The sequence below is a fragment of the Lissotriton helveticus genome (assembly GCF_964261635.1).
Source record: "Lissotriton helveticus chromosome 3_1 unlocalized genomic scaffold, aLisHel1.1 SUPER_3_unloc_1, whole genome shotgun sequence".
Classification (NCBI taxonomy): domain Eukaryota; kingdom Metazoa; phylum Chordata; class Amphibia; order Caudata; family Salamandridae; genus Lissotriton; species Lissotriton helveticus.
In genome coordinates, this window is record NW_027611740.1 from 188,679 (window position 1) to 210,869 (window position 22,191).

Sequence of the window (22,191 nt, forward strand, 5' to 3'; positions counted from 1 at the left end):
CACCACTGATTTGATAACTTTAGCCAATCTCGCCGCCAGCACCCCCGCAAAGATTTTATAATCAGTATTCAGTAGCGAGATTGGCCTATGGGACTCAACGATCAAAGGGTCTTTGCCGGGCTTTAGTATTAATTTCAAAAAGGGGGTGGTGATGGACAGAGTATCTGAGTTAATCAGAACACTCCTACCCAGTCAACAGATCAGGGCTTGATCCATCACCGTTTTTTAGCTCACTGCACCATCCCAGTTCAGAACCTGGCTATATGCAAATTAGTCTGTCCCTGGCCCAGTGCATCATGGGAACAGGGCAGACCAAACTACCAAGCCAATTCTTCACTGGAAAGGAAACAAGCTTCCGGGGACCGGTTTCTGGCATTACAGCCCTCTTCGGCCCGGCTTGCTTGAATCCTGATGGTGCAGTGAGCAAGGGACTCATGTCTGAGCATACCCTTCCACACTCATGGTGGCCAAAATAATTTCAAAAAGGGGGTGGTGATGGACAGAGTATCTGAGTTAATCAGAACACTCCTACCCAGTCAACAGATCAGGGCTTGATCCATCACCGTTTTTTAGCTCACTGCACCATCCCAGTTCAGAACCTGGCTATATGCAAATTAGTCTGTCCCTGGCCCAGTGCATCATGGGAACAGGGCAGACCAAACTACCAAGCCAATTCTTCACTGGAAAGGAAACAAGCTTCCGGGGACCTGTTTCTGGCATTACAGCCGTCTTCGGGCCGGCTTGCTTGAATCCTGATGGTGCAGTGAGCAAGGGACTCATGTCTGAGCATACCCTTCCACACTCATGGTGGCCAAAATAATTTCAAAAAGGGGGTGGTGATGGACAGAGTATCTGAGTTAATCAGAACACTCCTACCCAGTCAACAGATCAGGGCTTGATCCATCACCGTTTTTTAGCTCACTGCACCACCCCAGTTCAGAACCTGGCTATATGCAAATTAGTCTGTCCCTGGCCCAGTGCATTATGGAAACAGGGCAAACCAAACTACCAAGCCAATTCTTCACTGGAAAGGAAACAAGCTTCCGGGGACCGGTTTCTGGCATTACAGCCGTCTTCGGCCCGGCTTGCTTGAATCCTGATGGTGCAGTGAGCAAGGGACTCATGTCTGAGCATACCCTTCCACACTCATGGTGGCCAAAATAATTTCAAAAAGGGGGTGGTGATGGACAGAGTATCTGAGTTAATCAGAACACTCCTACCCAGTCAACAGATCAGGGCTTGATCCATCACTGTTTTTTAGCTCACTGCACCATCCCAGTTCAGAACCTGGCTATATGCAAATTAGTCTGTCCCTGGCCCAGTGCATCATGGGAACAGGGCAGACCAAACTACCAAGCCAATTCTTCACTGGAAAGGAAACAAGCTTCCGGGGACCGGTTTCTGGCATTAGAGCCGTCTTCGGCCCGGCTTGCTTGAATCCTGATGGTGCAGTGAGCAAGGGACTCATGTCTGAGCATACCCTTCCACGCTCATGGTGGCCAAAATAATTTCAAAAAGGGGGTGGTGATGGACAGAGTATCTGAGGTAATCAGAACACTCCTACCCAGTCAACAGATCAGGGCTTGATCCATCACCGTTTTTTAGCTCACTGCACCATCCCAGTTCAGAACCTGGCTATATGCAAATTAGTCTGTCCCTGGCCCAGTGCATCATGGGAACAGGGCAGACCAAACTACCAAGCCAATTCTTCACTGGAAATGAAACAAGCTTCCGGGGACCGGTTTCTGGCATTACAGCCGTCTTCGGCCCGGCTTGCTTGAATCCTGATGGTGCAGTGAGCAAGGGACTCATGTCTGAGCATACCCTTCCACACTCATGGTGGCCAAAATAATTTCAAAAAGGGGGTGGTGATGGACAGAGTATCTGAGTTAATCAGAACACTCCTACCCAGTCAACAGATCAGGGCTTGATCCATCACCGTTTTTTAGCTTACTGCACCATCCCAGTTCAGAACCTGACTGTATGCAAATTAGTCTGTCCCTGACCCAGTGCATCAAGGGAACAGGGCAGACCAAACTACCAAGCCAATTCTTCACTGGAAATGAAACAAGCTTCCGGGGACCGATTTCTGGCATTACAGCCGTCTTCGGCCCGGCTTGCTTGAATCCTGATGGTGCAGTGAGCAAGGGACTCATGTCTGAGCATACCCTTCCACACTCATGGTGGCCAAAATAATTTCAAAAAGGGGTGGTGATGGACAGAGTATCTGAGTTAATCAGAACACTCCTACCCAGTCAACAGATCAGGGCTTGATCCATCACCGTTTTTTAGCTCACTGCACCATCCCAGTTCAGAACCTGGCTATATGCAAATTAGTCTGTCCCTGGCCCAGTGCATCATGGGAACAGGGCAGACCAAACTACCAAGCCAATTCTTCACTGGAAAGGAAACAAGCTTCCGGGGACCGGTTTCTGGCATTACAGCCGTCTTCGGGCCGGCTTGCTTGAATCCTGATGGTGCAGTGAGCAAGGGACTCATGTCTGAGCATACCCTTCCACACTCATGGTGGCCAAAATAATTTCAAAAAGGGGGTGGTGATGGACAGAGTATCTGAGTTAATCAGAACCCTCCTACCCAGTCAACAGATGAGGGCTTGATCCATCACCGCTTTTTAGCTCACTGCACCATCCCAGTTCAGAACCTGGCTATATGCAAATTAGTCTGTCCCTGGCCCAGTGCATCATGGGAACAGGGCAGACCAAACTACCAAGCCAATTCTTCACTGGAAAGGAAACAAGGTTCCGGGGACCGGTTTCTGGCATTACAGCCGTCTTCGGCCCGGCTTGCTTGAATCCTGATGGTGCAGTGAGCAAGGGACTCATGTCTGAGCATACCCTTCCACACTCATGGTGGCCAAAATAATTTCAAAAAGGGGGTGGTGATGGACAGAGTATCTGAGTTAATCAGAACACTCCTACCCAGTCAACAGATCAGGGCTTGATCCATCACCGTTTTTTAGCTCACTGCACCATCCCAGTTCAGAACCTGGCTATATGCAAATTAGTCTGTCCCTGGCCCAGTGCATCATGGGAACAGGGCAGACCAAACTACCAAGCCAATTCTTCACTGGAAATGAAACAAGCTTCCGGGGACCGGTTTCTGGCATTACAGCCGTCTTGGGCCCGGCTTGCTTGAATCCTGATGGTGCAGTGAGCAAGGGACTCATGTCTGAGCATACCCTTCCACACTCATGGTGGCCAAAATAATTTCAAAAAGGGGGTGGTGATGGACAGAGTATCTGAGTTAATCAGAACACTCCTACCCAGTCAACAGATCAGGGCTTGATCCATCACCATTTTTTAGCTCACTGCACCATCCCAGTTCAGAACCTGGCTATATGCAAATTAGTCTGTCCCTGGCCCAGTGCATCATGGGAACAGGGCAGACCAAACTACCAAGCCAATTCTTCACTGGAAAGGAAACAAGCTTCCGGGGACCGGTTTCTGGCATTACAGCCGTCTTCGGCCCGGCTTGCTTGAATCCTGATGGTGCAGTGAGCAAGGGACTCATGTCTGAGCATACCCTTCCACACTCATGGTGGCCAAAATAATTTCAAAAAGGGGGTGGTGATGGACAGAGTATCTGAGTTAATCAGAACACTCCTACCCAGTCAACAGATCAGGGCTTGATCCATCACCGTTTTTTAGCTCACTGCACCATCCCAGTTCAGAACCTGGCTATATGCAAATTAGTCTGTCCCTGGCCCAGTGCATCATGGGAACAGGGCAGACCAAACTACCAAGCCAATTCTTCACTGGAAAGGAAACAAGCTTCCGGGGACCGGTTTCTGGCATTACAGCCCTCTTCGGCCCGGCTTGCTTGAATCCTGATGGTGCAGTGAGCAAGGGACTCATGTCTGAGCATACCCTTCCACACTCATGGTGGCCAAAATAATTTCAAAAAGGGGGTGGTGATGGACAGAGTATCTGAGTTAATCAGAACACTCCTACCCAGTCAACAGATCAGGGCTTGATCCATCACCGTTTTTTAGCTCACTGCACCACCCCAGTTCAGAACCTGGCTATATGCAAATTAGTCTGTCCCTGTCCCAGTGCATTATGGGAACAGGGCAAACCAAACTACCAAGCCAATTCTTCACTGGAAAGGAAACAAGCTTCCGGGGACCGGTTTCTGGCATTACAGCCGTCTTCGGCCCGGCTTGCTTGAATCCTGATGGTGCAGTGAGCAAGGGACTCATGTCTGAGCATACCCTTCCACACTCATGGTGGCCAAAATAATTTCAAAAAGGGGGGGTGATGGACAGAGTATCTGAGTTAATCAGAACACTCCTACCCAGTCAACAGATCAGGGCTTGATCCATCACTGTTTTTTAGCTCACTGCACCATCCCAGTTCAGAACCTGGCTATATGCAAATTAGTCTGTCCCTGGCCCAGTGCATCATGGGAACAGGGCAGACCAAACTACCAAGCCAATTCTTCACTGGAAAGGAAACAAGCTTCCGGGGACCGGTTTCTGGCATTACAGCCGTCTTCGGGCCGGCTTGCTTGAATCCTGATGGTGCAGTGAGCAAGGGACTCATGTCTGAGCATACCCTTCCACACTCATGGTGGCCAAAATAATTTCAAAAAGGGGGTGGTGAGGGACAGAGTATCTGAGTTAATCAGAACACTCCTACCCAGTCAACAGATCAGGGCTTGATCCATCACTGTTTTTTAGCTCACTGCACCATTCCAGTTCAGAACCTGGCTATATGCAAATTAGTCTGTCCCTGGCCCAGTGCATCATGGGAACAGGGCAGACCAAACTACCAAGCCAATTCTTCACTGGAAAGGAAACAAGCTTCCGGGGACCGGTTTCTGGAATTACAGCCGTCTTCGGCCCGGCTTGCTTGAATCCTGATGGTGCAGTGAGCAAGGGACTCATGTGTGAGCATACCCTTCCACACTCATGGTGGCCAAAATAATTTCAAAAAGGGGGTGGTGATGGACAGAGTATCTGAGTTAATCAGAACACTCCTACCCAGTCAACAGATCAGGGCTTGATCCATCACCGCTTTAGTATTAAGGCAACTGTAGCTTCCGAAAATGTTTGTGGAACTGTCTCACCTGTGAGGTGTATTTTATTAAATAAAGTTGTAAGGACAGGGACAACTATCTCTGAACTGATTTGATACAGTTCCACGGGGAGCCCGTCTGGGCCGGCTGCCTTACCCTTCGCCATTTTTTTAATTTGGTTATAGACTTCTCCCTCTTCGATAGCTGAGCTTAGAAAAGCCCTATCTGTTTCCATGATGTGCGGTACCTCTAACTGTTGTAGCCAATTTTCTGCTCTTCTAGGGAGAAAATCACCGCTCTCTGCATATAACCTTGACATATAAGTTTTGCCTTCCTCCGCAATCTGATTAATGTCATATGATAAAGCCCCTGTATCATGTATGATTAGGCCTCTTATTTGATTTCTGGCCCTGTCTGATCTGGCCTTCCATGCAAGGAGACGCCCACATTTCTCTCAATAAGAAAAGTTTTGCAGTCTGCTCGCATCCCACCTATCTTTGATTATTTTGTCAAGATTTGCCTGATAGTCTGCTTTCAGACAGTTTAACTCATACTGTATGGTCTCAAGATTGGTGCACTGATCTAGGGAGGCTTTTTGCAGCTGCTGTTCTTTTTGCTTTATTTTGATGAGAGAGTCTGCATCTACTTTTCTGCTGTCACTATTTCTCTTGATCGTGATATTGGTTAGTATCCCCCTCAAGAAGGACTTGAATGCCTCCCAGACAATTTGGTCACCGGCAGTACCACTATTAAACCTGAAATATTCATCTATCTGTGTTACAAACTAGCTTTTACTTCCTCTCTTTGTAGTACTGACCTATCAAGGGTCCACCTTCTTATTTTCACTCCCTGTGCGAGTTTAATTGTTAACTCAACCATGGAGTGGTCCGATAATAGAGTAGGGATATATGTGGAAGAGTCAACCATCGAGAATAGCATTTGATTGGTAAGAAAGAAGTCAATCCGTGAGTGGTGTCTGTGTCTATAAAAAGAATAGTCTCTACTTTTGGCATTTCTGGCCCTCCAAACGTCTAAGAGATTAAAGTCTTTCATTGTATTTTTAAGCTCGGTTTTCGTTTTGTGTGAGGAGGTAATAGTAGCCCTAGAAGTCTGATCTAGGGTTATATCGAAAACCAAGTTAAAATCGCCACCCAGGATGACAGGGGCATTCAAATCAGAGAGGCTTGCTTTCAAGTTGACCAAGTGTTCTGGATAATCTTTGTTGGGGCCATAGTATACTGCACATGCTATGCGGAAACTATCCACCAGTAAGGATGCGGTCAACCATCTGCCAGAGGAGCCCATATCATACTTCTCAACTCTAATCCTACTATTTGTTCGAATTATTATCGCTACTCCCCTAGTACTCCCACTTTGATGGGAGCAAAGAAGATCCTGGACCCAACTTTGTTTTCTAAAAGCTATCTTACATTCTTGTGACTCAAGATGAGTCTCTTCTAAGAGACAAATGTGAGCCCCTGACTTCTTTAAGAATTCACAGATTCTGTTAAGCTTCCTGTCCTCTCTCAAGCCATTAACATTCCAGCTCACTATTTTGATTTTATTTATACTACTCGCCAAATATATAGACCTTTTATACAGAGCTCCATGGAAATTTCGACCCAATCACCTCTAGGGAATTGCTTCATGAACATGATCTTATTCACAATGTTGGCCTAATTTTTCTCTTTATATGCCCCACCCCCCCACCACCCGCCTCCCACCCTGAGGAACCCCCCCCTCATGAACCTTGGTGAAGTTAATTGCCTATTGAAAGCCCTAACCCCTACCTGGATTCTACCTCCTAATCATTAAGAATACTTCACATAGCCTGTGTCACTATCTATATTGAATAGTACCCCAACAGACCGAAATCCTAATCTCCCTGGCGTATACCGATTATTTTATTTATTTATTTTTATATATTTTTTCTTCATTTATATGTTCATATACTATTTTATTATATATATATACATATATATATATATATATATATATATATATATATATATATTCACTGAAAAAACCATAGGTTATAGACCATATATAGTTAGGAATTAGCATTTACAAAACCTTGAAAATTCACTGAAAAAACCATAGGTTATAGACCATATATAGTTAGGAATTAGCATTTAAAAAACCTTATTTTACTCACACAAAACCATTGAAATTCCATATATAGTTAGTTGCACTAACTATATATCGCGCACCTGCAATCCACTGCTGATGATGTCACATATTACATCATTCATGACATGGTCAGTGACATCACTGATGACATCACTGATGACATCTCAAATGACATCACTGATGACATCACTGATGACAACATCCAGTGACTGTATGTTTCTGTAAAGTTAAAATATATCTTACATATTGAAGAATGAGTGGATGTATAAGTGTCTGGATGAAGGATTTAGTAGGTGCGTGACTGACTGTATGAGTGAGTGATTAAATGTGTCTCACTGAATGCATGGGTTAGTGACTAAACTGTCTTAATTTGTGCATCATTATGTCTGTTGTTCTGTAAACTGCTGCATGTGTTGATCATTAGCTATACGAGAGGCTATATGTGTTATTAATTGCTTGCCCAAGTATTTCTATGGGAGATTGAGTTTGTGTGGGGGTGGCTGAAAGGTGTGTGACTCTATGCATAGATGTGTGAACAGTTTATTCACTAGGTGTATGAGTTCAAGAGTGCATGTGGAAACAGCTACATGGGCAGTTGACTGTGTGCATGAGTGTATTGATGAGTAAATGGATATCTCAATGCTACATGTCATAGTAAGTACATATGTAAAACACAGTACATGTGAGAGTTGGCATATATAAATAACTGTGCATGAGAGCCACCGAATGAGTGAGTGGTTGTATCGATCATTGTGAACTTGTATCAGGGATTGTATAAGAGAGTAAATATGTGTTAGTATATGTTTCAATAAGTAAGGTGTGTTTAACTGTATAGTTGAAGAAATGGAGATGAGATTGTTTCTTTGCATGACTGACTGGGTGTGTGAGTAACTCCATGGATGAGTGGAAGTGTGTGAGTGTCTGTATACACTGAGTGTATCTAAGATTATATTAGAGTCTGAAGAGGTTTATCGTATTAGCACAAGAATGATGTCAAATGAGATGTCATTAGTGATGTCATCAGTGATGTCATTTGAGATGTCATCAGTGATGTCATCAGTGATGTCACTGACCATGTCATGAATGATGTAATATGTGACATCATCAGCAGTGGATTGCAGGTGCGCGATATATAGTTAGTGCAACTAACTATATATGGAATTTCAATGGTTTTGTGTGAGTGAAATAAGGTTTTTTAAATGCTAATTCCTAACTATATATGGTCTATAACCTATGGTTTTTTCAGTGAATTTTCAAGGTTTTGTAAATGCTAATTCCTAACTATATATGGTCTATAACCTATGGTTTTTTCAGTGAATTTCAATGGTTTTTTAATAGCAAATATCATAAGCTGTCGAATGTCAAGTACGTGGTAAGTGAAAACATTTTCGTGTTTATGCACACTGATCTGCTTTGAATGGTGCCCCCCCCCCCCCTCATTTCTATTAGGAGTACTCTCTCTTTGCAGATAGTGAAAGGTAGTTAACGCAGGTCTTTGCCCCCATTGTAATCCGTCGTGCCTGCTTCTCTCTCCATTTGATTCATTGTTATCCAAGTATTTACTGTTTTAGAATTAGTTCTCTTTGGTTCATTCTCTATTTACAAACAAACACAGAGTCGCAATACTCTGTTTAGTCTTTGCAGATAACGAAAAATCGTGTAAAAAAAAAAGAAAAGGAATCGAGCAAAATCAGTAGGCCACTAATGGGATCTCTTTTTGACCTCGCTAAAATAGAAACATTAGGAACAACCCCTCATGACAAATACAAAACTAGTGAGATGAACTGAACTCCACACAATGATGGCTGCAAAACAGCTCGGCTCCGCCACCCACCCCGCCCAAAATAACGATAAAGAACGGCTGCCATGATTGGTTGCGGAATGACCACGACGGAGCTACGAAATGGTGCTGCTCTCATGCTAACCCCAGCTTCAGTCTGAAACATCCAGAAACACTGTAGACTACCAATTCGATCAGTTCCGGTAGCGCCCCAATGTAACCCGGTAGAGAAGAACTAGCCCTCCCCTCTTTGACTGATGGTTCTTGTTGCCTGTCCCTTCTGTTGTCATTTAACAGAACTATTTAGCCTGCTGAAAGGGGTTGTGTTCCGACCGCTGGTTGGTGGAGACATTTTGACTATATTCTGTACCTGCGTTGTCGCGTAATGCGTCATATGACGCGCCGCGTTAGCGCATCCGGAAGTCATCCGGGGCGCGCAGCGCGTAACGTAAGCATAACAAGTCATGTGACTTGTTAATAAAACTTTTCATTGGTTCATTTTACTTTTCTTATTGTAATGATGAAAGGCTTGGTCATATGACCTAAAAATTACGCTTTTCATTACTTCCGAACATTATTTTTTCTTAAATATATGTTATAATGTTCCAGGCTAATGTACTTTCCCGGAAATTTTACAACTGTCCTGCAAGTAAAATATATTCTTTTTTCGAGAAAAAGAGCGTTTCTTCGTCCCATGACGGAGCCGTTGAGCAAAAGAGGGTTGACCTGCTGTCTTAGTCGCCGATACGCCTGAATATGAGATTCTTATCGATCACTTTATGTTGCAGGAATAGAAAACACAACAGCCCTTGACCATTTATCTTTACTGCGTTCCTTCGTATTATACCTTTTACCCTTCATGTAATTGGTCTGCTTTATTTCACTTGCCTTTTAATGATTCTAAAACAGTGACTATTATTAAAAACTTTACCAATGTATATACTACTACCATGTTTTCTTTTAAAAACCTTTATTGTGAAAATTTCATTATACAAATACGAGCCTATAACCACGTGGGCCGGCCACGGAGCAAACTGTAATCGTATATGATGAATAGACATTTACACTGTAGAGGAACGTAACGGGCGGGCCATTAGGTTGCAAGAACTAAGGTGTCTAACAGTTACGGAATCGGTGGACGTACATTTTATAATTAAAATACGACAGGGCCAGTTACAATAAAATTATCTAGATATACATTTGCGGGCAAGTACCATGGGTGACGTTAATTCGAACTTTCAACAGTACAGTAATCAATAACACATCAGAACTTAATATCAATAGGGATGTCGAAATATTCAATCAATTCTCGTCCCCGCCCGCCATGTGCTTCAAAACTGCATACGTATCTCGTGATTTCAAGGTTCTGCAACCAGTACACAACAAGGAGTTACGAGTCCCATTTATTCTGGCGCCATTTTGGGCGAGGACGGGCAGGTCCAGGATATAGTCAAAATGTCTCTACCAACCATCGACTATGATGATGTTCATATGCTGTATTTATTAGAGTAACACTCATCTGTCCACATGAAATTAATTTGCCACAATCTAAACATGTCATTTTAATCTTTCCAAAGTTCTTCTAAATATTTGGGACCGTTTCCCTTGCCTCTGAAGCTCTCAGTGCCACTTCTTTGATGAATGTACTAGCAGGTCAGGGGTTCTCCTCCAAATCTCTCTTTTATGCAGCACTATAATTAATTGGTGCCACCTCTCCATATGACGATGCATGGTATAGTTACCACAACTATATTTTTTTTCGGTTCCTCTGGAGAGTTCATCGTGGCAGATGAAGCGTGTAACGTACCGGGCATTTACCTTTTTTTGCATGTACAGGAAAGGAAAAAAAAATCGAGCGTCCGAGTTCTAAGGTGTCCCAGGGCCATTTTGGTGGACCAGGCCCAAATCCAAAGAACAGCTATCTCACAGGCTAATGGGGCGACCCACGCCGAGTTTCAGCATTGTAGGATGACCACACAAGTACAGCAACTTGCTAGACATCACCTCGGTGCCATCCGGATCTCGGCGCCCCACTGCAGATGAAGTGCCTCTCAACTATGAAACCACCACGGTGACATCCGGATCTTGGCGCGTTGTGCTGCCTTCGGCCTATTCGCACATCGGTCCGCTACTGACGCCATCTCACAGGCTAATGGGGCGACCCACGCCGAGTTTCAGCATTGTAGGATGACCACACCAGTACAGCAACTTGCTAGACATCACCTCGGTGCCATCCGGATCTCGGCGCCCCACTGCAGATGAAGTGCCTCTCAACTATGAAACCACCACGGTGACATCCGGATCTTGGCGCGTTGTGCTGCCTTCGGCCTATTCGCACATCGGTCCGCTACTGACGCCATCTCACAGGCTAATGGGGCGACCCACGCCGAGTTTCAGCATTGTAGGATGACCACACCAACTTGCTAGACATCACCTCAGTGCCATCCGAATCTTGGCATCTCAACGCCTAGTGGTATCTTCCATACAAAAAATATTGTTACGCTGCCTTTGGCCCCATTCGCACATCAGTCCGCAACTTAGACATCACCTCGGTGCCATCCGGATCTTGGCATCTCAGCGCCTTGTGGTGTCAGTCAGAAAATATTGTTGTGCTGCCTTCGGCCTATTCGCACATCGGTCCGCTACTGACGCCATCTCACAGGCCAACGGGGCGCCCCACGCCGACTTTCAGCATTGTAGGATGGCCACACCAGTGCGGCAACTTGCTACACACCACCTCGGTGCCATCCGGATCTTGGCATCTCAGCGCCTTGTGGTGTCTTCTACTCCGGAAATATAGTAGAAAATATTGTTGCGCTGCCTTTGGCCCCATTCACACATCAGTCCGCTACTGACACCATCTCACAGGCCAACGGGGCGCCCCACGCCGACTTTCAACATTGTAGGATGGCCACAGAAGTGCGACAACTTACTAGACACCACCTCGGTGCCATCCGGATCTTGGCGCGTTGTGCTGCCTTCGGCCTATTCGCACATCGGTCCGCTACTGACGCAAACTCACAGGCCAACGGGGCGCCCCACGCCGACTTTCAGCATTGTAGGATGGCCACACCAGTGCGGCAACTTCCTACACACCACCTCGGTGCCATCCGGATCTTGGCGCGTAGTGAAGCTGCAGCAGCTGCAAATAAGCTTCAGACAGTGTTACAACCGCTGCTCAGAACTCTCAACTATGACACCACCTCGGTGCCATCCGGATCTTAGCGCGTTGTATTGCCTTCGGCCTATTCGCACATCGGTCCGCTACTGACGCCGCCTCACGTGCCAACGTATTTTCTCCGCATTTTATACCCTATGCCGCATAACAGGTCATGTGACTTGTTTATAAAACTTTTCATTGGTTCATTTTACTTTTGGTTTCCTAATGATGGAAGGCTTGATCATATGACCTAAAAACAACACTTTTCATTGGATGAAAACTTTTTTTTTCCCCCAAACGATGAAAGCCCCACCTTGTTTCTGGATGTTTCAGACTAAACTGGCGTCACCATGAGAGCACCACCATCTCGTAGCTCCGTCGTGGTCATTCCGCGAGCAATCATGGCAGCCGCTCCCCACCAGAAGCCTGCAGGACTCGGGGCCCCCAAAACTTTTGATGAATTCTCAAGGCGGAGGGGACGCTTTCGAGAATGGGGTCCAAGACCTAGCAGACAAGCGTCCGATTTCCAAGGTGTCCCAGGGCCATTTCAGTGGACCAGGCCCAAAAAGGAAACAGCCTGCCGCCATTTTGAGAGTCCTGTGACAGCCGCCTATCGCTGCACCGCAAGAGTGGGCGCAACTCAGCTGAATGGCTGATTTTGACACAGTGGACCAAAAGCGGACGGAATGGCAACTGAAACGGTAAAGGGGCGCCCCACTAAAACAGATGAGACTCCACCTGGAGAGGCCCGTTCACGCCGCCTCCCCCGGGGCGCTCCACGCCGTTATTCGGAGCAGCATTGTAGGATACCAAAACCAGTGCGGCAACTTACTGGACATCACCTTGGTGCCATCGTTCTGCTGCCTTGGAACTATTCGCACAACAGTTTGCTACTGATGACCCACCCCCCGCGACGCCCCACGCCGTTATTTGCTGGGTGGCAACTTACTAGACATAACTTTCGTGTCATCTAGATTTCGGCGCGTTCTGCTGCCTTGGAACTATTCGCACAACAGTTTGCTACTGATGACCCACCCCCCGCGACGCCCCACGCCGGAAATCTGGACGTTGTGCTGCGTTGGGACTATTCGCACAGCCGACCGCTACTTCGTTGTTTTTCTCTAAAAATGTTTATATGTTATTACTATTTTTGTTTTCTTGTATATATTTATAAATTATTAAAGTTTTATAATCTTACTACTTTGTCGGAGTGCTATATATTTTTAATGTGACACATAATTGTAAAAACTTTGATGTACAAAGAGTCATCCCTGGAATCTTCCGCTTCACGCTCGGTCCCCTCCCCAATCACAATACAGGATGGTTTTCAGATAATAGCAACGCTTCTGCTGTGACGGATCTCATCGAGTGTGGGCCTTGATCTACTATAACTCCTTTGAAGACGGGTGATTCTTTACAGCTGTGGCCATAAACTACATCTGCAGGGCTAGCTGATAGCCTAGGACCGGCCTGGACAATCGGACACAGAGGAAAAGGAGTGTCAGAGGGTGCGGTAGTGAATAGGGCGAAAGGGAGGTGTCGGGCGGGCACAGGGTGTGATTCTCAGGGAAGAACAGCGCAGATGGGGGGAGGTTTATTACCCATGCATAAAACAGAGAGCGGGGGTGACCACTGCCTGGGGGAGATGCTTGCGAGGGTGGGGAGCCATGCTAAGGATCGACAGCGTGCACAGAGTGGATCTGGTCAAGGCATCTAAAATGGCTGCCGTGCACGACAAAAGTGTGGCATTTGAAAAAAGACAAGATGGCGCACACAATGTTTTTCAACAATTCCTGATTTCCTTCGAATCGAACGTTAACAGACGTTGGGGCATATTACCAAAGTTAAGCGATATTTATCCCTAACGATGCATTGCAAAGATTTTTTTACCGTCAGAAATTATCGCAGATAAACCTTGCTATTATCAAGGTTTATCGCAAATACGATAAAAAACGAGCGCAATGCATTAATATCGCTGAAAACTCCGCGATATTCATGCATTACCGAGCTAATGCTCTTAGCCATGTTATCCACCTCCCATTGGATAACATGGCTAAGAACTGCTCAGGGCAGCTGTTACTTTTTGGAGATATTCGCGCTTATCTCGAATATTTCCAAAAGTTGATAATAGGAGATAGCGATGTTAGCGACTGTTTCCAGTCGCTAACATCTTGGCATGCCCACTTTGCATGTCATTAGTGATAAATATCACTCACATGCAAAGTGGGACCCAAGATGGTCGCTATCTCCTACTAGCCGTCGCTAACTGGTGTTAGCAACAGCTAGGTAATACAGATATAATTTTATCTCCACGAAGCGGAGCGCTGTTACAGATATATATCTTGTTTTTGAACGTTAATTTCTCAAAATGCACTGAAGCACATATATTGAGACATAGCAAAGGCACATCGGGCTACCAGTCCCTAATATTTTACCAAGTTTCGTGCAAATCCATTCAGCCGTTCGATTATTATTATTATTTTTTTTTTTGCCCCGCGGGGCCCTTTTAAAACCTCCACATCAAACCTAGGGAGTCAGCGAGGATCTACTATGCCCCCTTATGGTCATCAGCCGTTCGATTATTATTATTATTTTTTTTTTTTGCCCCGCGGGGCCCTTTTAAAACCTCCACATCAAACCTAGGGGGTCAGCGAGGATCTACTATGCCCCCTTATGGTCATTTGCCCCTTCGCTTTGGCCTCCTCTTGTCTCTCGATCCTACCGAGAGACAAGATGGCGGCCGCTACGTACTGTTTGGAATGTTTACAGACACCGGAGAGCCAATCAGCTTCGCTTCGCAAAGCTCCGTAACGCGAAAAGTACGCGAAGCGGTGCGCTGTTACAGATATATATCTTTTTTTGAACGTTAATTTCTCAAAATCCACTGAAGCACATATATTGAGACCTAGCAAAGGCACATCGGGCTACCAGTCCCTACAATTTTGCCAAGTTTCGTGCAAATCCATTCAGCCGTTCGATTATTATTATTATTATTTTTTTTTGCCCCGCGGGGCCCTTTTAAAACCTCCACATCAAACCTAGGGGGTCAGCGAGGATCTACTATGCCCCCTTATAGTTATTTCCCTCTTTGTTTTGACCTCCTCTTGTCTCTCGATCCTACCGAGAGACAAGATGGCGGCCGCTACGGACTGTTTGGAATGTTGACAGACGCCGGAGAACCAATCAGCTTCGCTTCACAAAGCTCCGTTGCGCGAAAAGTCCGCGAACCAGAGCGCTGCCTGGTCCGCGCTTACAGATATATATCTTTTTTTAAACGTTAATTTCTCAAAATCCACTGGAGCACATATATTGAGACCTACAAAAGGCACATCGGGCTACCAGTCCCTACAATTTTGCCAAGTTTCGTGCAAATCCATTCAGCCGTTCGGGCTAAAAGTGAGGCCAACCGCCCTATGGAAAACTCAATGTTAAAAACACGTTTTGGGACCCCCCTTTTTTCTCGGCCCCCACTGGACGAACCCCCCCCAAATTTTCAAGGGCTGCTCAGAAACAAAATGTGCCATTTTCCTGAAAATTTCAGCCAATTCCGTCCACAAACGCCAAAGTTATTAGACATAGAATTTTCAAAAAACCCATAGAGAAAAAATCCTAACTATATATACCTACTGGCGACCGCCAGTAGGTAATATATATATATATATATATATATATATATATATATATATATATATATATATATATATATATATATATATATATATATTCATTTTTGAAAAATTTCTGTGTGTCACCCTTTATTCCCATGTACTCTAATATACGCTGATGTTGTGTTTACCAGGCTATCTTCAATATAGTGGGGTACTTAGTGGGATACTAGATGTTGTGCCTCCCTCATGTTAGATAAGAAGGAATCAACCTCCGGAGTGGTGGTAAAATTATGCGTTTTGTTTCTCCAAACCACTCTTAGCGCTGCGGGGACTCTCATTATCACCTGTGCTCCCAAGCTTCTTAAGTCAGACATCTGAGAACCCAACTCCCACTGTCTTTGGACGGTTACTCTACCTACATCTGACCGAATGAGATATTTAGTAGAGTCTATATGTAGTGATGTGTCAACTAAGGCCCTACCTAGGATCAACTCCTTGACTGTAAACATATGAAAGTTCACCAGAATCTTTCTCGGGCCTTCCTATCTGGGTGCTGTCTGAACAGATCTCTAAGTGCCCGCTGAATCTCACTTTCGAGATCGATGTCCGGTCTGTCTTTTAAGATCCCTTCTCTAAGTAGTTTGCCCACCAAAGACTTCACATCTCCATTTTCTGCCCCTTCAGGTATCTTCAAGAATTTTAAGTTGTTCCTCCTAGCATGTATCTCTAATCGCTCCATGTCCAATTGTAGAGTCCTGTTCTGTTCTTTAATCTCAGAGATGATTTTTGAATGATCTTGAGAAACCCTAGAGAGGTTGGCAACATCACATTCCAACACTTCAGTCCTGGTGCAAATATCATCTAACTTGTTTTCCAGACTGGTGCATTTCTCCGTGATTTCCTTCTGGTTCGCCTCTGAGACTTCAAACCTGGGAAGCAAGTTTGCAAATAAATCTTCACGTAAAGAGCAAAGGAGACTCTCAAGCTGATTACTCTCGACACTTCTATATTGCTCCCCCAAGGGACTTCCCCCTGTATTTTCTCTGCTGTTGTTATCACACCTGTGCTCGGGGGACTGAGGGCTAGACTCTAATTGTTGCTCAGCCTCTAGGCTTAGTAGCGTATCACACACCCCTGTAGCTAGGTCTGTTTCTGGTTCAGATAGTAGTGGACCATACCTATCTGTTAGCTTAATTGGTTCCTTGGGACGTGTAACTGGGAGGGTCAGTGGGTCTATCTGCACCTCCACCTGTTTAGGGGCTTCATGTGAGCTAGAGAATGCAAGAGTGCAACTTGGGGGGTGAGTTTTTAGGGCCGTCACTTTACTCCATTATCTTGCAGAAGGACTTCAGTGAGGGGGTGTTTTTTACAATGTTGAGACCCCCTTTTGCTTTTCTGACCTCACTTGTCTTGTTCCTCCCCCTCCACTCGTTCTTCTTCTGTCTCGGGGTTTTAGGAACTACGCTTACTAACTGGTCTGCCGCCAAATAGTTTTTATCTGGCAACGAACGTAGTAAGTACCTATTCCTAACTGCCGGGCGCCCTTCCCCTTCTTGACCTCTATCCTCCTTATCAATTCTACACTCTGTTTCGGGGTTGCTTGCCTGGATGACCGTTTTATCCCCTCTTTGTGTCTTCCGTTTGATGGAACAATCTTCCAATATAGTGAGGGGAGATTTTGCGACTTCACAGTCCATCCCTACACTCCCTCCGTAATCAGACCAATTAACTCGGACAGTAGGTCGCACATCACCCAGTTTCCAATATCCCCGTTTAGGCTTCACAACACAAAAACCCCCAGGAGCCTGTAGAGTGCCTCCACTGTAGTCCACACTGTTAGACCTGTTAGACCTCAGTGTATTACTCCCCTCTTGTCCGCGCCCTACCAACCTTACATGCCGAGGCTCTAATCTTACTTAGAAGCTCAAAGGATGGATCGTACTACTTGCGGATCTGGGGTAGATCTTTGCTGATGCCGCCCTTATTTTTCTCCACAACCTTGCGGGGCTCCCACAGCCACCAAATCCGATGTTTCTTCCTACGTCTCTGCCCGCGTCTCTCCTGTTCTGCCCCAGCTGTGTCTGAGGCACCAGGAGGCTCATCCGCAGTCCGCAGGGTCCAAGTGGTCAACGGAGCACCGGGCTGATTTTCGGCATTCGTGGTTCGAAACGAAAACAGGGAGAAATAACAAAATTCCGGTAAGCGCGATATGCAAAACAAACAGAAAAAGAATCACCGCAGCCTCACCATTCTAGTTTCCATGAGAGGGCTAATGCAACAAGCAGCGCTTTTTCCATGTAGTTCCAGGTAGGAGCTGAGCTTTCTGCAACCGGCGTCAGCCTGCCGCCATGTTCCTCCTGCCCCCAAGACACACTTGCATGTCCATAAAGGAGAGAGGAGGGGGTTCCCCATCTAGAACGCCCTGTTTTTATTTGGTATATGAGGAATACAAAAAAAAAGTGTTGTTTTCGAGTCACATGACTTGACATGCGCGCACGGGTGCTCGCACAGGTGCGCGCACGGTGCGCGACCGTCGCATAAAAATGGCGTTTTACCTGATTTTCATAAAAGTTTCAAAACGTGAAAAGGAGGCAAGGAAGAGACTCCCTGACCCCCTAGGCCTTCTCAGGGGGTCCCTGAAGAACCCCGACGGGCAAAAAAAACCATTTTATTTTTTTCAAAAAAATCGCGAGGTGCGCGCATGGTGCACGCACCCTCGAGGCAGAAGTCACTAAAAACAATAGTGGAGAACGTGAAAATGAGGCAGGTTAGAGACTTCCTGACCCCCTAGGCCTTGTCTGGGGGTCCCTGAAGGACCCCAAAGGGCAAAAAAACCTTTTTTTGGAAGAAAAAAATTGCGAGGTGCGCGCATCGTTTGAAAGAAGAAAAAAAAAGGATTAATCAATTTGACTGTTTATATGTGGATTGAAGATGTAGAGTATACTGTTCAACTTTATGCAAATCATAAAAACTAGATGTGCTGTTGCATATTACAGGATACAGTCAATGTATTACAATATACAAAGGCAGTTTGTTGAAAAATAAATATATAAAAAATATAAAAATTGATACAGAAATTAGCATTTTTTAAATCTTGGAAATTCACTAGAAAATCATAGCTTTCACATACGTCATAGTTAAGAATTAGCATTTAAAAAACCTTGTAAATTCACTGAAAAAAAACATAGGTCTCACACATGTCATAGTTAGAAATTAGCATTTAAAAAACCTTTGAAATTTACTGACAACCTATGGTTTTTTCAGTGAATATATATATATATATATATATATATATATATATATATATATATGTATATATATATATATATATTACCTACTGGCGGTCGCCAGTAGGTAGTTATAGTTAGGATTGTTTTCCATAGGAAATCCGCAACATTCTATTGGGAATAACTCTGGCGTCGATTGAGGAATCTGCCTGTAATTTTCCTCAAATTTGCCTCGCTGCACTCCGCTCCTTCCCTGAAAGTTGTGGGGGGATTCGTCAAGTGGGGGCTGAGATAAAAGGGGGTCCCAAAACGTGTTTTCTACATGTTAATTTCCAATTTCCAAAGGAATCTAACAAATTATTGTTTGTATAAAATTATATAAATTTTAATAGCTTCTCATGTTAAAAAACAGATATTACTATACATCCATATTACATAAAGAAATTATTATACAAAACATGAACATACATCCACATTGCATAAAGAAATATTACATAAAAACCATAAATCATTAATATATCATCACACAATCATTAAAAAAGGAAAAAGTGGCAATTAAGAGTATTAATTAGATTCCTTTCCTTGCAACTACCCTTATATTTGTTAAATAATTTTTATGTACACACTGTACCCTAAAAGAGTACCTCAGTATGACCCCGTACACTACACAAACAGTAGTGGACTAGCTTAAGTTCTAAATTTACCGACAGTACGACCTCCTGCACTACATAAATACCACTACAGTACTCTAAACCCTAAAACAGTACCCGAGCACATCCCCCTACACAACTCAAACACAATTACACTACCCTAAATCTTAAATCTATCCTAACATGACGCTCTACACTACTCAAACATGACTACAGTACCTGAAAACACTATCGGAGCACAACCCTCTACCCTACACAAACACCTGTGCAGTACCATAAACTCTGAAATACTATCCCAGCACGATCCACTACACTATCCAAATACCATTGCACTACCCTTAATGTTAAATGTACCCCAGCACAACCCCTTACACTACCCAAAAACCACTGTACTACCCTAAAATAGTACTTTAGCACGATTTCCCACACTACATAAACACCACTGCTCTACCCTAAACCTTAAATCTTCTCAAGCACGACTCCCTACACTAACCATTCACCAATGCAATACCCTGAACTCTAAAACTACCTCGGGACAACTCCCTACACTACCCAAACACCATTGCAGTACTGTAAACCTTAAATCTACCCCAGCATGACCTCCTACACAACCCAAATACTATTGCACTACTCTAAACCTTAAACCTACCCTAACATGACCCCTTGTTCTACTCAAAGACCACTATACTACCCTAAAAGAGTAGGTCAATATAACCCCCTACACTACACAAACACCAGTGGACCAACCTAAAGTCTAAATCTACGCCAGTACGACCCCATACACTACATAAACACTACTGCACTACTCTAAACCTTAAAACAGTTCCCGAGCACGATCTCCTACACTACTCAAACACCATTGCACTACCCTAAACCTTAAATCTACCCTAACATGACACTATACACTACTCAAACACTACTGCAGTACCTTAAAACAGTATCACAGCATAACCCCCTACACTACACAAACACCACTGCACTATCCTAAATCTTAAATCTGCCTCAGCATGACACCGTACACTACTCAAACACTACTGCTCTACCCTAAAACACTATGAGAGCACGACCCCCTACACTCTACAAATACCACTGCACTACCCTAAACTCTAACATATTACCCTAGCACTACCCCCTACACTACACAAACACCATTGCACTACCTTAAACCCTAAAACACTATTCCTAGCATAACCCCCTACACTACATAAACACCACTGCACTACCCTAGAACACTACCCCAGCACGACCACGTACAGTAACCAAGCACCATTGCACTACCCTAAACCTTAAATCTACCTCAGCATGACTTCTTACAGTACGGAAACAACACTGTACTACTCTAGAACAGTATTCTAGCACAACCTTCTACTCTACCCAAACACTACTGTAGTACTCTACTACTACATGTATCAGAAATACTGTTATTTGTCTAGAATCACACTCTGAGTCAGTTTTCATTTGGGAAAATTGAGATAGAATGATTTGGTTGCTTGATGTGTTTGCAGACATATAAGTACATGTACTCTTGCAGTGACACTACTTGTAGCATGACCCCTTACACTACTCAAAAACCACTGCACTACCCTAAACCCTAAAACACTACCCCAGCACAATCCCCTACACTACGCAAATATAACTACACTATCCTAAACCCTAAAACACTACATCAGCACAACCTTCTACACTACCCAAATACTATTGCACTACCCTAAACCTTAAAGCTACCCTAGCACGACCGCTTGCACTACTCAAAGAACACTGTAGTACCCTAAAAGAGTACCTCAGTATGACCCCGTACACTACACAAACAGTAGTGGACTAGCGTAAATTGTAAATGTACAGCCAGTACGACCCCCTACACTACATAAATACCACTGCAGTACTCTAAACCCTAAAACAGTACCCGAGCACGTCCCCCTACACTACTCAAACACCATTGCACTACTCTAAACCTTAAATATATCCTAACATAACACTCTACTCTACTCAAACACTACTGCAGTACCTTAAAACAGTATCATAGCATGACACCCTACACTACACAAACAGCACTGCACTATCCTAAACCTTAAATCTACCTCAGCATGACACCGTACACTACTTAACCACTATTGCACTACCCTAAAACACTATGAGAGCACGACCCCCTACACTGTATAAATACCACTGCACTACCCCAAACTCTAACATATTACCCCAGCACTACCCCCTACACTACACAAACACCACTGAACTACCTTAAACCCTAAAACACTATTCCTAGCATAACCCCCTACGCTACATAAACACCACTGCACTACCCTAGAACACTACCCCAGCACTACCACGTACAGTAACCAAACACCATTGCACTACCCTAAACCTTTAATCTACCTCAGCACGACTTCTTATAGTACGGAAACACCACTGTACTACTCTAGAACAGTATTCTAGCACGACCTTCTACTGTAGAACTCTACTACTACATTTATAAGAAATACTGTTATTTGTCTAGAATCACACTGTGAGTCAGTTTTCATTTGGGAAAATTGAGATAGAATGATTTGGTTGGTTGATGTGTTTGCAGACATATAAGTACATGTACTCTTGCAGTGAGCCA